The sequence below is a fragment of the Lagenorhynchus albirostris genome, chromosome 1, assembly GCF_949774975.1.
Source record: "Lagenorhynchus albirostris chromosome 1, mLagAlb1.1, whole genome shotgun sequence".
In the NCBI taxonomy this organism is placed as follows: domain Eukaryota; kingdom Metazoa; phylum Chordata; class Mammalia; order Artiodactyla; family Delphinidae; genus Lagenorhynchus; species Lagenorhynchus albirostris.
In genome coordinates this window covers 39,109,650-39,124,984 of record NC_083095.1, presented here as the reverse complement: position 1 = coordinate 39,124,984, position 15,335 = coordinate 39,109,650, and positions in this window count along the sequence as shown.

Below are 15,335 nucleotides of genomic sequence, written 5' to 3'. Positions count from 1 at the left end.
AAAGAAGAACAAAAAAACCCCCAAAGTTAGCAGAAGGAAAGAAATCATAAAGATCAGATCAGAAATAAATGAAAAAGAAATGAAGGAAATGATAGCAAAGATCAATAAAACTAAAAGCTGGTTCCTTGAGATGATACAACGATAAACCATTAGCCAGAATCATCAAGAAAAAAAGGGAAAAGACTCAAATCAATAGAATTAGAAATGAAAAAGGGGAAGTAAAAACTGACACTGCAGAAATACAAAGGATCATGAGACATTACTACAAGCAACTCTATACCAATAAAATGGACAACCTGGAAGAAATGGACAAATGCTTAGAAATGCACAACCTGCCAAGACTAAACCAGGAAGAAATAGAAAATATGAACAGACCAATCACAAATAATGAAATTGAAACTGTGAGTAAAAATCCTCCAACAAACAAAGCCCAGGACCAGATGCCTTCACAGGCGAATTCTATCAAACATTTAGAGAAGAGCTAACACCTATTCTTCTCAAACTCTTCCAAAATAAACAGAGGGAGGAAGACTCCCAAACTCATTCTATGAGTCCACCATCACCCTGATACCACAAGGAGAGAAGGATGTCACAAAGAAAGAAAACTACAGGCCAATATCACTGATGAACATAGATGCAAAAATCCTCAACAAAATACTAGCAAAAAGAATCCAACAGTACATTAAAAGGATCATACACCATGATCAACTGCGGTTTATTCGAGGAATGCAAGGATTCTTCAATATATGCAAATCAATCAATGTGATACACCATATTAACAAATGGAAGGAGAAAATCCATATGGTCATCTCAATAGATGCAGAGAAAGCTTTTGACAAAATTCAACACCCATTTATAATAAAAATCCTCCAGAAGGTAGGCAGAGAAGGGAACTTTCCTCAACATAATAAAGGCCATATATGATCAATCCACAGCCAACATCATCCTCAATGGTGAAAACCTGAAAGCATTTCCACTAAGATCAGGAATAAGACAAAGTTGCTCAATCTGACCACTGTTAATCAACATAGTTTTGGACGTTTTAGCCACAGCAATCAGAGAAGAAAAAGAAATAAAAGGAATCCAAATCGGAAAAGAAGAAGTAAAGCTGTACTGTTTGCAGATGACATGATACTATACATAGAGAATCCTAAAGATGCTACCAGAAAACTACTAGACCTAATCAATGAATTTGGTAAAGTATCAGTATACAAAATTAATGCACAGAAATCTCCTGAATTCCTATGCACTAATGATGAAAAATCTGAAAGTAAAATTAAAAAAACACTCCCATTTACCACTGCAACAAAAAGAATAACATACCTAGGAATAAACCTACCTAAGGAGACAAAAGATCTGTATACAGAAAATTATAAGACACTGATGAAATAAATTAAAGATAATACAAATAGATGGAGAAATATAACATGTTCTTGGATTGGAAAAATCAACATTGTGAAAATGACTCTACTACCCAAAGCAATCTACAGATTTAATGCAATCCCTATCAAACTATCACTGGCATTTTTCACAGAACTAGAACAAAAAAATTCACAATTTGTATGGAAATACAAAAGACCCTGAATATTCAAAGCAATGTTGGGAACGAAAAATGGAGCTGGAGGAATCAGGCTCCCTGACTTCAGACTATACTACAAAGCTACAGTAATAAAGACAGTATGGTACTGGCACAAAAACAGAAAGATAGATCAATGGAACAGGATAGAAAGCCCAGAGATAAACCCACAGACATATGGTCTCCTTATCTTTGATAAAGGAGGTAAGAATATACAATGGAGAAAAGACAGCATCTTCAATAAGTGGTGCTGTGAAAACTGGACAGCTACATGTAGAAGTATGAAATTAGAACACTCCCTAACACCATACACAAAAATAAGCTCAAAATGGATTAAAGACCTAAATGTAAGGCCAGACACTATTAAACTCTTAGAGGAAAACCTAGGCACAACACTCTATGTCATAAATCACAGCAAGATCCTTTTGGACCCACCTCCTAGAGAAATGGAATAAAAACAAAAATAAACAAATGGGACCTAATGAAACTTAAAAGCTTTTTCACAGCAAAGGAAACCATAAACACGATGCAAACACAACCCTCAGAATGGGAGAAAATATTTGCAAATGAAACAACTGACAAAGGATTACTCTCCAAAATTTACAAGCAGCTGAATATCAAAAAAAAAAAACCCAATCCAAAAATGGGCAGAAGATCTAAACAGACATTTCTCCAAAGAAGATATACAGATTGCCAACAAACACATGAAAGAATGCTCAACATCATTAATTATTAGAGAAATGCAAATCAAAACTACAATGAGATATCATCTCACACATCTCACACCATCATCAAAAAATCTAGAAACAACAAATGCTGGAGAGGGTGTGGAGAAATGGAAGCACTCTTGCACTGTTGGTGGGAATGTAAATTGATACAGCCACTATGGAGAACAGTATGGAGGTTCCTTAAAAAACTAAAAATAGAATTACCATACGACCCAGCAATCCCACTATTGGGTATATACCCTGAGAAAAGCACAATTCAAAAAGAGTCATGTACCAAAATATTCATTGCAGCTCTATTTACAATAGCCCAGAGATGGAAACAACCTACGTGTCCATCATCGGATGAATGGATAAAGAAGTTGTGGCAGATACATACGATGGAATATTACTCAGTCATAAAAAGAAACGAAATTGAGCTATTTGTAAAGAGGTGGATAGACCTAGAGTCTGTCATACAGAGTGAAGTAAGTCAGAAAGAGAGAGACAAATACCGTATGCTAACACATATATATGGAATCTAAGAAAAAAAGAGGTCATGAAGAAGCTAGGGGTAAGATGGGAATGAAGACACAGACCTACTAGAGAATGGACTTGAGGATATGGGGAGGGGGAAGGGTAAGCTGTGACAAAGTGAGAGAGTGGCATGGACATATATACACTACCAAACGTAGAACAGATAGCTAGTGGGAAGCAGCCACATAGCACAGGGAGATCAGCTCAGTGCTTCGTGACCACCTAGATGGGTGGGATAGGCAGGGTGGGAGGGAGACACAAGAGGGAGGAGATATGGGGATATATGTATATGTATACCTGATTCACTTTGTTTAAAGCAGAAACTAACACACCATTGTAAAGCAATTATACTCCAATAAAGATGTTAAAAAAAAAGAAACATTACAAAGAAGCAAAAATAGGAATTACAGCATACTTATTGTAAGAAACTAATCAAGCCAGAAGAAAAAGGAATGATATTTTTAAAGTAATGAAAGAAAACTATCAACTGAGAATTCTATATTCAGCAAAAATATATTCCAAAAATGACTGCAAAATAAAAGCTGTTTCAAAAAAACAGAGAAGGGAGAATTCATTGCTTTGAGATTTGTGCATTAAGAAATTTTAGTGAAAGATTTTCAGTCAGTAGGAAATTTATACCAGGCAGGAATGTGGATCTACAAAAAGATTATAAAGAGCTCCAATAATGATTAAAATAAAGGTAAATATAAAAACATATTATTTTCTCATTTTTAAGTTTTTTTTTTTTTTTTTTTTTTGATACGCGGGCCTCTCACTGTTGTGGCCTCTCCCGTTGTGGAGAAGAGGCTCCAGAGGCGCAGGCTCAGCGGCCATGGCTCACGGGCCCAGCCGCTCTGTGGCATGTGGGATCTTCCCGGACCAGGGCACGAACCCATGTCCCCTGCATTGGCAGGTGGACTCTCAACCACTGCGCCACCAGGGAAGCCCCATTTTTAAGTGTTTTAAAAGATAATTGTCTAAGGCAGATATAGCAACAATATATTATAGACTTATGGCACATACAAAAATAAAATATAAAATAATGTCAAAAAGATTATATAAATGAATTAAAAATAAATTGTTGAAAAAAATAAATTGTAGGTTCTTACACTATATATTAAGAAGTATAATATTTAAAGGTAAACTATAATATTAAAAATGTGTATTATAAACCATACAAGAACTATTAAAATTATTTTTCTCAAGAGGTATAAACAGTGATAATAACCAATAGTGGAGGTAAATTGAAATCATAAAAATGTACAATTAATTTGAAATCAGGCAGAGAAAAAGAGAAAATAACAAAGACGAAAGTGACACAAAATAAAGAGTAACATGGTGGAATTCAACAATGTCAATAATTATATTAAACATGAGCTGTCTATACTAATGATTTAAAAGACAGAAATTTTCAAATTGGATAAAAAAGCAAGACCCATTATAGTGTGTCTACATAAACATATTAAAAGTGCTGAGGTGGAAATACATATACCATTCCAACACTAATGAAAATGGAAGCTGGGGTGGCTATAATAATATGAGACATACTAAGTTGCAGAATTAAAAAATATTATATATGAAAAATACTGATGTGTATTTAAAAAAACAACAGAACTTCAAATGAAGCAAAAACTGATAGAACAGAAAGGAGAAATAGACAAATCTACCATTATCCTTATGGATGTAAAAATTCCTCTCTCAGTAATGGATAGAATAAGTGTAAAGAAAATCATTAAGGATAGAAAAGATGTGGGCAAAATTATCAACCAAATAAACCTGACATTAATAGAAAGCTGAATACAACAAGAGCAGAACACATATTCACACTGCAATTAAACTAGAGGTCAATAGATAAGGTAATTAAACTAGAAATCAAAGGATAACTGGAAAATCCATAAATATTTGGACACCCAGTAGTACAGTTCTACATAATTTATAGTTCAAAGTAAAAGACTAAATGAAATTTTAAAAATATTTTGAATGGAATAAAAATAAATATACAATATATGAAAATTTGTGTGATGCCATCAGAGGGCAATTTACAGCATTAAATGTATACATCAGATAACAAGATAGATCTAAAATCCATAAATTAAGTTTATACTTTGAGAAATGAGAAAAACAAGAGCAGTTAAACATAAAATAAGCATAAGGAAGGAAATAATGAAAAATTTTACAGATACCAATAAAATCAAAAACAGAAAATCAATGTAACTAAAAGTTTTTCTTTGAAGAGTCAATAAAATTTATAAACTTCTAGCCAGGCTAAGAAAAAATTAACAATACCATGAATGAATGAAGAGAAATTATTATTGATCCTACAGAAATTAAAAGGATAAGGGAATTGTACAGATAACTCTATGCTGATAAATTCAATAATTTAGATGAACTAGACCATTTCTAGTCTGTCTGAATGCACTCAGGAATAAATAAATAACCCACAGTCACGTACAGAATGAAATAAATTGAATGTAAAGTTATGTATCTTCCAAAAAAGAAAACTACAGGCACAGATGGTTTCACTGACACATTCTTTCAAGCATTTAAGCAAGAATATCAATTCTACAAATGACTTCCTTAAAATAGGAAAGAACACTTCCTCATTTTATCAACCCAGCATCATCCTGGTACTAAAGCCTAAGACATTATAAGAAAATTAAATTAATAGCCAATATCTTTCAGTAACTCAGACACAATGAGTCTCAACAACCTACCAGCAAATCAGAGACAGCATTATATAAAAAGGATTGAGCATTATGATGAAGTGGGATTCATCCCAAAAATGCAAATTCTAAAATTTTCCATATTCTAAAAAATCAAAGTATCACTCTATTAGCAGATTAAGTAAAGAAACCACATAATGATATCAATAGATGCAGAAAAAGCATTTTAAAATATTCTTAGTTCTTTCTTAATAAAATCTTTCAGTAAAATAAGAATACAAGTAAATCTCCCTACACTAAAAGTGGCTAAAAATAAAAATCCTACAGATAATATCATATTGAATGGTTAGATGCTGAATGTTTCCCCCTAAGTTTAGGAAAAGGTAAGGATGTTTGTTTTCACCCATCTTCTTTGATACTGTATAAAAAGTCCTCATAGGCAACAAGACAATAAAAATAAACAAAATGCATACAGATAAGAAAGGAAGAGAGACTGGTGGCACAGTGGCTAAGAATCTGCTTGCCAAGGCAGAGGACATGGGTTTGAGCCCTGGTCCGGGATGAACCCACATGCCGTGGAGCAACGAAGCCCATGCACCACAACTATTGAGCCTGTGCTCTACAGCCCATGAGCCACAACTACTGAGCCTGCACGCCACAGCTACTGAAGCCCGCGTGCCTAGAGCCCATGCTCTGCAACCAGAGAAGCCACCGCAATAAGTTTGTGCACCGCAACGAAGAGTAGCTCCTTCTCGCCGCAACTAGAGAAAGCCTGCACCCAGCAATAAAAACCCAACATAGCCAAAAAATAAATTAATTAAAAAAAAGGAAGAAATAAAAGTCTCTTTATTTTAGATAATGTGATTTTATACTTCAAAAATTTCAAAGAAGCTACAAGAAATCTCCTAGAACCTGTAAGTGAATTTAGCAAGAATACAGGACACGAGGTCATATACCTATGTAGCTGCAATGGAAAACTGTAACAAATTTTAAAATTTAAAAACCACCACGTGGATCTAAATTAATAATCAGCAATAAAAGCACAAAATAAAACTAAATACTTAAGTATAAATCTAATCAAATTTGCATACAATTTGTATGAACACTACAAGACACTGATGAAAGAAAAGATTTTCCAAAGAAATGGAAATAGGTATCATATTCATGGATGAGAAGTCTCATTATTAATATGTGAATCCTCCCCAATTTGAGAAAATATCAAATGCAATCCTGATCACAATCTCTGCAAACTCTTTTGTAGACATCAACAGTTTGATTCTAAAATCTATTTGGAAAGGCAAAAGAACTAGATATCCAATACAATTCAGGAAAAAAAAAAAAAGAACATGGGAGGACTAACCATAATCTATTACAAGACTTAATATACAGACTTTTCAGTAATCAAGAGAGTGTGCTGTTCAACTCTGCCCACCAATGGGTGGTCATTAGTCCCGGGACTGGCCTCACTCATCAGTTGGTGGACACCAGCCCTAGGGTTCACCTGGGCCCTGGCCCTATACACCAGTGGGTGAATACCAACCCTCGGACCACCATGGTCCCACAGCAGCCGTATCTGGACCCAGCCCGCCCACCAGCATGAGAGCACCTTTCCCAGAACCATTTGTGCCCTAGCCTGGCCTACCAGCAGGCCAAGACCAGCTCTAGCACCCAAAGTCCCCTGCAGCCAGAGACCCCAGGACGTGGCTATGGCCAACAGTGGGTGGGAACCAGCTCTGAAACTACCCTGTACTGGCCACCAGCAATTCAACCCCAAATACTGGACATCCAGGGCCCTAAAGCCAGAGACTCAGGACCTAGCTCTGCACACTGGTAGGTGGACACCAGCCCCAGGACAACTTGGTCCCTCAGCCAGTGTCCTGGGATCTGGTCCCATCTACCAGCAGGGCAACATCAGCTCCTGGATCGTAATGGGCCAACCAACAGGCCAACTAACCATGGGACCCCCAGCTGTGCAGCCAACCATGTAGGGACCTGGATCCAAACACCACTGGGCCAGAACTAGCCATACGACCTCTGGGGCTAGGAAGAAATCTACTTCATGACCATGACCCAACAGCAGGATAGCATCAGACCCTGGATTTCACTAACTGTGCAGCCAGCTGTGCCAGGACCAAACCCCTTCCACCAGCAGCCTTTACACAAGGCAGGGCCTGGCAACCGACCAGACCAGGGGCCAGCCACACCTACTGGTGTGCCCACAATAGTCAGTGAACCACAGAAAAAGGACCCATGTAGCACACATAGAAGGCACGCTTAGAGCATAGAGCTCTGGTCCCCAGATGAGGGTGTGCTATTGGCTCCCACAGAACATCTCCTTCATAAGGTTGCTTCTCCAAGACTGGAAAACATGACTAACTTACCAAATAGAAATAAAAACAGTGAATTAGGCGAAATGAGGCGACAGAGAAATATGTTCCAAATGAAGGAACAAGATTAAACCCCAGAAGAAAAGCTAAGTGAAGTGGAGATAAACAATCTACCCAATAAAGAATTCAAGGTAATAGTCATAAAGATGCTCCAAAAATTCAGGAGAAGAATGGATGAATGGAATGAAAAGCTTAACAAAGAGTTACAAAATATAAAGAAGAACCAAACAAATCTGAGGAATACAATAACTGAAATAAAAAATACATTAGAAGGATTCAACAGTAGATTAGATGATACAGAGGAATGATCGGTGAGCTGGAAGACAGTAGTGGAAATTACTGAAGTTTAACAGAAAAAAGAATAAAAGGAGATGAGGACAGCTTAAGAGACTTCTATGACAACATCAAGCATACTAACATTTCATTATGGAGGTCCCAGACAGAGAAGAGAGACAGAAAGGGCCAGAGTACATATTTGAAGACATTAATAGTTGAAAAATTCCCTAACCTGAAAAAGTAAACAGACATCCAGGTCCAGGAAGAACATAAAGTCCCAAACAGTATCAACCCAAAGAAGACCACACCAAGAAACACTGTAATTAAAATGGCAAAAATTAAAGATAAAGAGATAATGTTAAAAGCAGCAAGGGAAAAGTCACAGTTATATACAAAGGAACTCCCATCAGGCTATCAGCTGACTTTTCAGCAGAAACTCTGCAGACCAGAAGAGGGTAGGAAAATGAATTTAGAGTGCTGAAAGGAGAAAACCTACAACCAAGAATATTCTATCCAGCAAGGCTTTCATTCCAATTTGATGGAGAGATGGAAAGTTTTACAGATAAGCAAAGACTAAAAGAGTTCAGCACCACTAAACCAGCTTTACAATAAATGTTAAAGGGACTTACCTAAGTGAAAAAGAAAAGGCCACAACTAGAAATATGAAAATTATGAAAGGAAAAATATCATTGGTAAAGATTTTTGTAAAGTTGGTAAAATATACAGGAAAGGTAGTAGATCAACCACATATATAACTAGCAGGAAGTTTTAAAAAAAAGAAATAGTAAAATCATCTATATCCACAATAAGTAGTTAAGGGATACATGAAACAAAAAGATGTAAATTACAATGTCAAAAACAGTAAATGCTGCAGAAGGAGTAAAAATGCAGGGTTGTTAAAATGCATTTGAACTTAAGAAATCAGCAACTTAAAATAATCAAGTATATAGATATCTATATCTCTGTGTATAGATATATCTATATATCATGTCTATGTTTATATATAAACCTCATGGTAACAACAAAGCAAAAATGTGTAATAGATACATACACACAAAAGAGAAAGGAATCCAAATGTAACACTAAAGATAAAAACCACACACATACACAAGGGAAGAGAACAAAAGAAGAATGGAACAAAAAAGAACTACAAAATTAATCCCCAGGAGGAGTTTCAAGATGGTGGAAGAGTAAGACGTGGAGATCACTTTCCTCCCCACAAATAGATCAGAAATACATCTACATGTGGAACAACTCCTACAGAACACCTACTGAACGCTGGCAGAAGACCTCAGACCTCCCAAAAGGCAAAAAACTACCAACGTACCTAGGTAGGGCAAAAGAAAAAAGAGAAAACAGAGACAAAAGGATAGGGATGGGACCTTCACCAGTGGGAGGGAGCTGTGAAGGAGGAGAGGTTTTCACACACTAGGAAGCCCCTTCGCAGGTGGAGACAGCGGGAAGCTTCGGAGCCACGGAGGGGAGCGCAGAAACAGGGGTGCAGAGGGCAAAGCAGAGAGATTTCTGCACAGAGGACTGGTGCCGACCAGCACTCACCAGCCCGAGAGGCTTGTCTGTTCACCCACCGGGACTGGTGGGGGCTGCGAGGTGAGGCTCTGGCTTCGGAGGTCGGATCCCAGGGAGAGGACAGGGGTTGGCTGCATGATCACAGCCTGAAGGGGGCTAGTGCACCACAGCTAGCCAGGAGGGAGTCCGGGAAAAAGCTGGAGCTGCCGAAGAGGCAAGAGATTTTCTTGCCTCTTTGTTTCCTGGTGCGCAAGGAGACGGGATTAAGAGCGCTGCTTAAAGGAGATCCAGAGACGGGCGCGAGCCGCAGCTATCAGCGCGGACCCCAGAGATGGGCCTAAGACGCTAAGGCTGCTGCTGCCCCCACCAAGAAGCCTGTGTGCAAGCACAGGTCGCTGTCCACACCTCCCCTCCTGGGGGCCTCTGCGACCCGCCACTGCCAGGGTCCCGTGATCCAGGGACAACTTCCCCAGGAGAACACATGGCACGCCTCAGGCTGGTGCAACGTCAGGCTGGCCTCTGCCGCTGCAGGCTCACCCCACACACCATAACCCTCCCTCCACCAGGCCTGAGTAAGCCAGAGCCCCCAAAGCAGCTGCTCCTTTAACCCCGAACTATCTGAGAGAAGAAGAGATGCCCTCAGGCGACCTACACACACAGGCAGGGGAAAATCCAAAGCTGAATCCCAGGGGCTGTGTGAAAAAAGAAGAGAAAGAGAAATCTGTCCCAGCAGCCTCAGGAGCAGCAGATTAAATCTCCACAGTCAACTTGATGTACCCTGCACCTGTGGAATACCTGAATAGACAACAAATCATCCCAAATTGAGGAGGTGGACTTTGAGAGCAACGATATATATATTTTTTTTCCCTTTTTCTCTTTCTGTGAGTGTGTATGTGTATGTTTCTGTGTGTGATTTTGTCTGTACAGATTTACTTTCACCATTTGTCCTAGGGTTCTGTCTGTCCGTTTTTTCTTTTTTCTTTTTTTAGTATAGTTTTCAGGGCTTGTTATCATGGTGGATTTGTTTTTTGGTTTGGCTTTTCTTTCTTCCTTTTTCTTTAAATGACTTAAAATTTTTTTAATAATTATTTTTTGTTTTTTATTTGAATAACTTTTTAATTTTATCTTATTTTCTTTCCTCCCTCCCTCCCTCCCTCCCTCCCTCCCTCCCTCCCTCCCTCTCTCCCTCTCTCTCTCCCTCTCTCTCTCTCTCTCTCTCTCTCTCTCTCTCTCTTTCTTTCTCTCCCTTTTATTCCAAGCCGAGTGAATGACAGGCTCTCGGTGCTCCAGCCAGGTGTCAGGGCTGTGCCTCTGAAGTGGGACAGTCAAGTTCAGGACATTGGTCCATCAGGGACCTCTCAGCTCCACGTAATATCAAACGGTGAAAATCTCCCAGAGATCTGCATCTCAATGCCAAGACCCAGCTCCACTCAACAACCAGCAAGCTACAGTACTGGACACCCTATGCCAAACAACTAGCAAGACAGGAACACAACCCCACCCATTAGCAGAGAGGCTGCCTAAAATCATAATAAGGTCACAGACACCCCAAAACACACCACCAGACGTGGACCTGCCCCAGAAAGACAAGATCCAGCCTCATCCACCAGAACACAGGCAGTAGGCCCCTCCACCAGGAAGCCTACACAACCCACAGAACCAACCTTAGCCACTGGTGGCAGGCACCTAAAACAACGGGAACTATGAACCTGCAGCCTGCGAAAAGGAGACCCCAAACACAGTAAGTTAAGCAAAATGAGAAGACCAAAAACACACAGCAGATGAAGGAGCAAGGTAAAAACCCAGCAGGCCAAACAATTGAAGAGGAAATAGGCAGTCTACCTGAAAAAGAATTCAGAGTAATGATAGTAAAGATGATACAAAATCTTGGAGATAGAATGGAGAAAATACAAGAAATGTTTAACAAGGACCTAGAAGAACTAAAGAGCAAACAAACAGCGATGAACACCACAATAAATGAAATTTAAAATTCTCTAGAAGGGATCAATACCAGAACAACTGAGGCAGAAGAACGGATAAGTGCCCTGGAAGATGAAATAGTAGAAATAACTACTGCAGAGCAGAATAAATAAAAAAGAATGAAAAGAATTGAGTACAGTCTTAGAGACCTCTGGGACAACATTAAACACACGAACATTCAAATTATAGGGGTTCCAGAAGAAGAAGAGAAAAAGAAAGGGACTGAGAAAATATTTGAAGAGATTATAGTTTAAAACTTCCCTAATAATGGGAAAGGAAATAGTCAATCAAGTCCAGGAAGTGCAGAGAGTCCCATACAGGATAAATCCAAGGAGACACATCCCAGGAAACATATTAATCAAACTATAAAAAATTAAATACAAAGAAAAAATATTAAAAGCAGCAAGGGAAAAATAACACACAAGGGAATCCCCATAAGGATAACAGCTGAACTTTCAGCAGAAACTCTGCGAGCCAGAAGGGAGCGGCAGGACATATTTAAAGTGATGAAAGGGAAAAACCTACAACCAAGATCACCCTACCCAGCAAGGATCTCATTCAGATTTGATGGAGAAATTAAAACCTTTACAGACAAGCAAAAGTTAAGAGAATTCAGCACCACCAAACCAGCTTTACAACAAATGCTAAAGGAACTTCTCTAGGCACGAAACACAAGAGAAGGAAAAGACCTACAATAACAAACCCAAAACAATTAAGAAAATGGTAATAGGAATATATATATCGATAATTACCTTAAATGTAAATGGATTGAATGCTCCAACCAAAAGACATAGACTAGCTGAATGGATACAAAAACAAGACCCATATATACTCTGTCTACAAGAGACCCACTTCAGACCTAGGGACACATACAGACTGAAAGTGAGGGGATGGAAAAAGATATTCCATGCAAATGGAAATCAAAAGAAAGCTGGAGTAGCAATTCTCATATCAGACAAAATAGACTTTAAAACAAAGACTATTACAAAAAAAGAACACTACTACATAATGATCAAGGGATCAATCCAAGAAGAAGATATAACAATTGTAAATATGTATGCACCCAACATAGGTGCACCTCAGTACATAAGGCAAATACTAACAGCCATAAAAGGGGAAATCGACAGTAACACAATCATAGTAGGGGACTTTAACACCCCACATTCGAAAATGGACAGATCATCCAAAATGAAAATAAATAAGGAAACACAAGCGTTAAATGATACTTTAAACAAGATGGACTTAATTGATATTTATAGGACATTCCATCCAAAAACAACAGAATACACTCTCTTCTCAAATGCTCATGAAACATTCTACAGGATAGATCATATCTTCGGTCACATATCAAGCCTTGGTAAATGTAAGAAAATTAAATCATAACAAGTATCTTCTCTGACCACAACGCTATGAGAATAGAGATCAATTACAGGAAAAAAACTGTAAAAAATACAAACACATGGAGGCAAAATAATACACTACTTAATAACCAAGAGATCACTGAAGACAACCAGGAGGAAATCAAAAAATACCTAGAGACAAATGGCAATGAAAACACGATGACCCAAAACATATGGGATGCAACAAAATCAGTTCTAAGAGGGAAGTTTATAGCAATACAATCCTACCTTAAGAAACAAGAAACATCTCCAATGAACATCCTAACCTTCCACCTAAAGCAATTAGAGAAAGAAGAACAAAACATCCCCAAAGTTAGCAGAATGAAAGAAATCATAAATATCAGATCAGAAATAAATGAAAATGAAATGAAGGAAAGGATAGCAAAGATCAATAAAACTAAAAGCTGGTTCTTTGAGAAGATTAAAAAAATTGATAAACCATTAGGCAGAATCATCAGAGAAAAAGGGAGAAGACTCAAACCAATAGAATTAGAAATGAAAAAGGGGAAGTAACAACTGACACTGCAGAAATACAAAGGATCATGAGAGATTACTACAAGCAACTATATGCCAATAAAATGGACAACCTGGAGGAAATGGACAAATTCATAGAAATGCACAATCTTCTGAGACTGAAACAGGAAAAAATAGAAAATATGAACAGACCAATCACAAGCACTAACATTGAAATTGTGACTAAAAATGTTCCAACAGGGCTTACCTGGTGGCGCAGTGGTTGAGAGTCCGCCTGCCGATGCAGGGGACACGGGTTTGTGCCCCAGTCCGGGAGGATCCCACATGCCACGGAGCAGCTGGGCCAGTGAGCCATGGCCGCTGAGCCTGCGCATCCAGAGGCTGTGCTCTGCAACGGGAGAGGCCACAACAGTGAGAGGCCCATGTACCGCAAAAACAAACAAACAAACAAAAATGTTCCAACAATCAAAAGCCCAGGACCTGATGGTTTCATAGGCGAATTCTATCAAACATTTAAAGAAGAGCTAACACCTATCCTTCTCAAACTCTTCCTAAATATAGCATAGGGAGGAACACTCCCAAACTCATTCTATGAGGCCAACCTCACCCTGATACCAAAACCCGACAAAGATGTCACAAAAACAGCAAACTAGAGACCAGTATCACTGATGAACGTAGATGTAAAAACCATCAAAAAATACTTGGAAACAGAATCCAACAGCACATTAAAAGGATCATATACCATGATCAAGTTCAGTTTATCCTAGGAATGCAAGGATACTTCAATACACACAAATCAATCAATGTGATATACCACATTAACAAACTGAAGGAGAAAAACCATATGATCTTCTCAATAGGTGCAGAGAAAGCTTTTAGCACAAAATCCAACACCCACTTATGATAAAAACCCTCCAGAAAGTAGGCATAGTGGGAGCTTACCTCAGCATAGTAAACGCCATATATGACAAACTCACAGCCAACATCGTACTCAATGGTGAAAAACTGAAACCATTTCCACTAAGATCAGGAACAAGACACTCTCACCAGTATTATTCAACATAGTTTTGAAGTTTTAGCCACAGCAATGAGAAGAAAAAGAAATAAAAGGAATCCACATCAGAAAAGAAGAAGTAAAGCGGTCACTGTTTGCAGATGACATGATACTATATAGAGAGAATCCTAAAGATGCTACCAGAAAACTACTAGACCTAATCAATGAATCTGGTAAAGTAGCAGGATACAAAATTAATGCACAGAAATCTCTTGCATTCCTATACACTAATGATGAAAAATCTGAAAGTGAAATCAAGAAAACACTCCCATTTACCATTGCAACAAAAAGAATAAAATACCTAGGAATACACCTACCTAAGGAGACAAAAGGCCTGTATGCAGAAAATTATAAGACACTGATGAAAGAAATTAAAGATGATACAAATAGATGAAGAGATATACCCTGTTCTTGGATTTGAAAAATCAACTTTGTGAAAATGACTATACTACCCAAAGCAATCTAGAGATTCGGTGCAATGCCTATCAAACTACCACTGGCATTTTTCACTGAACTAGAACAAAAAACTTCACAGTTTGTATGGAAACACAAAAGACCCTGAATAGCCAAAGCACTCTTGAGAAAGAAAAATGGAACTGGAGGAATCAGGCTCCCTGACTTCAGACTATACTACAAAGCTACAGTAATCAAGACAATATGGTACTGGCACAAAAACAGAAACACAGATCAATGGAACAAGATACAAAGCCCAGAGATAAACCCACACACCTATGGTAAACTAAGTTATGACAAAGGA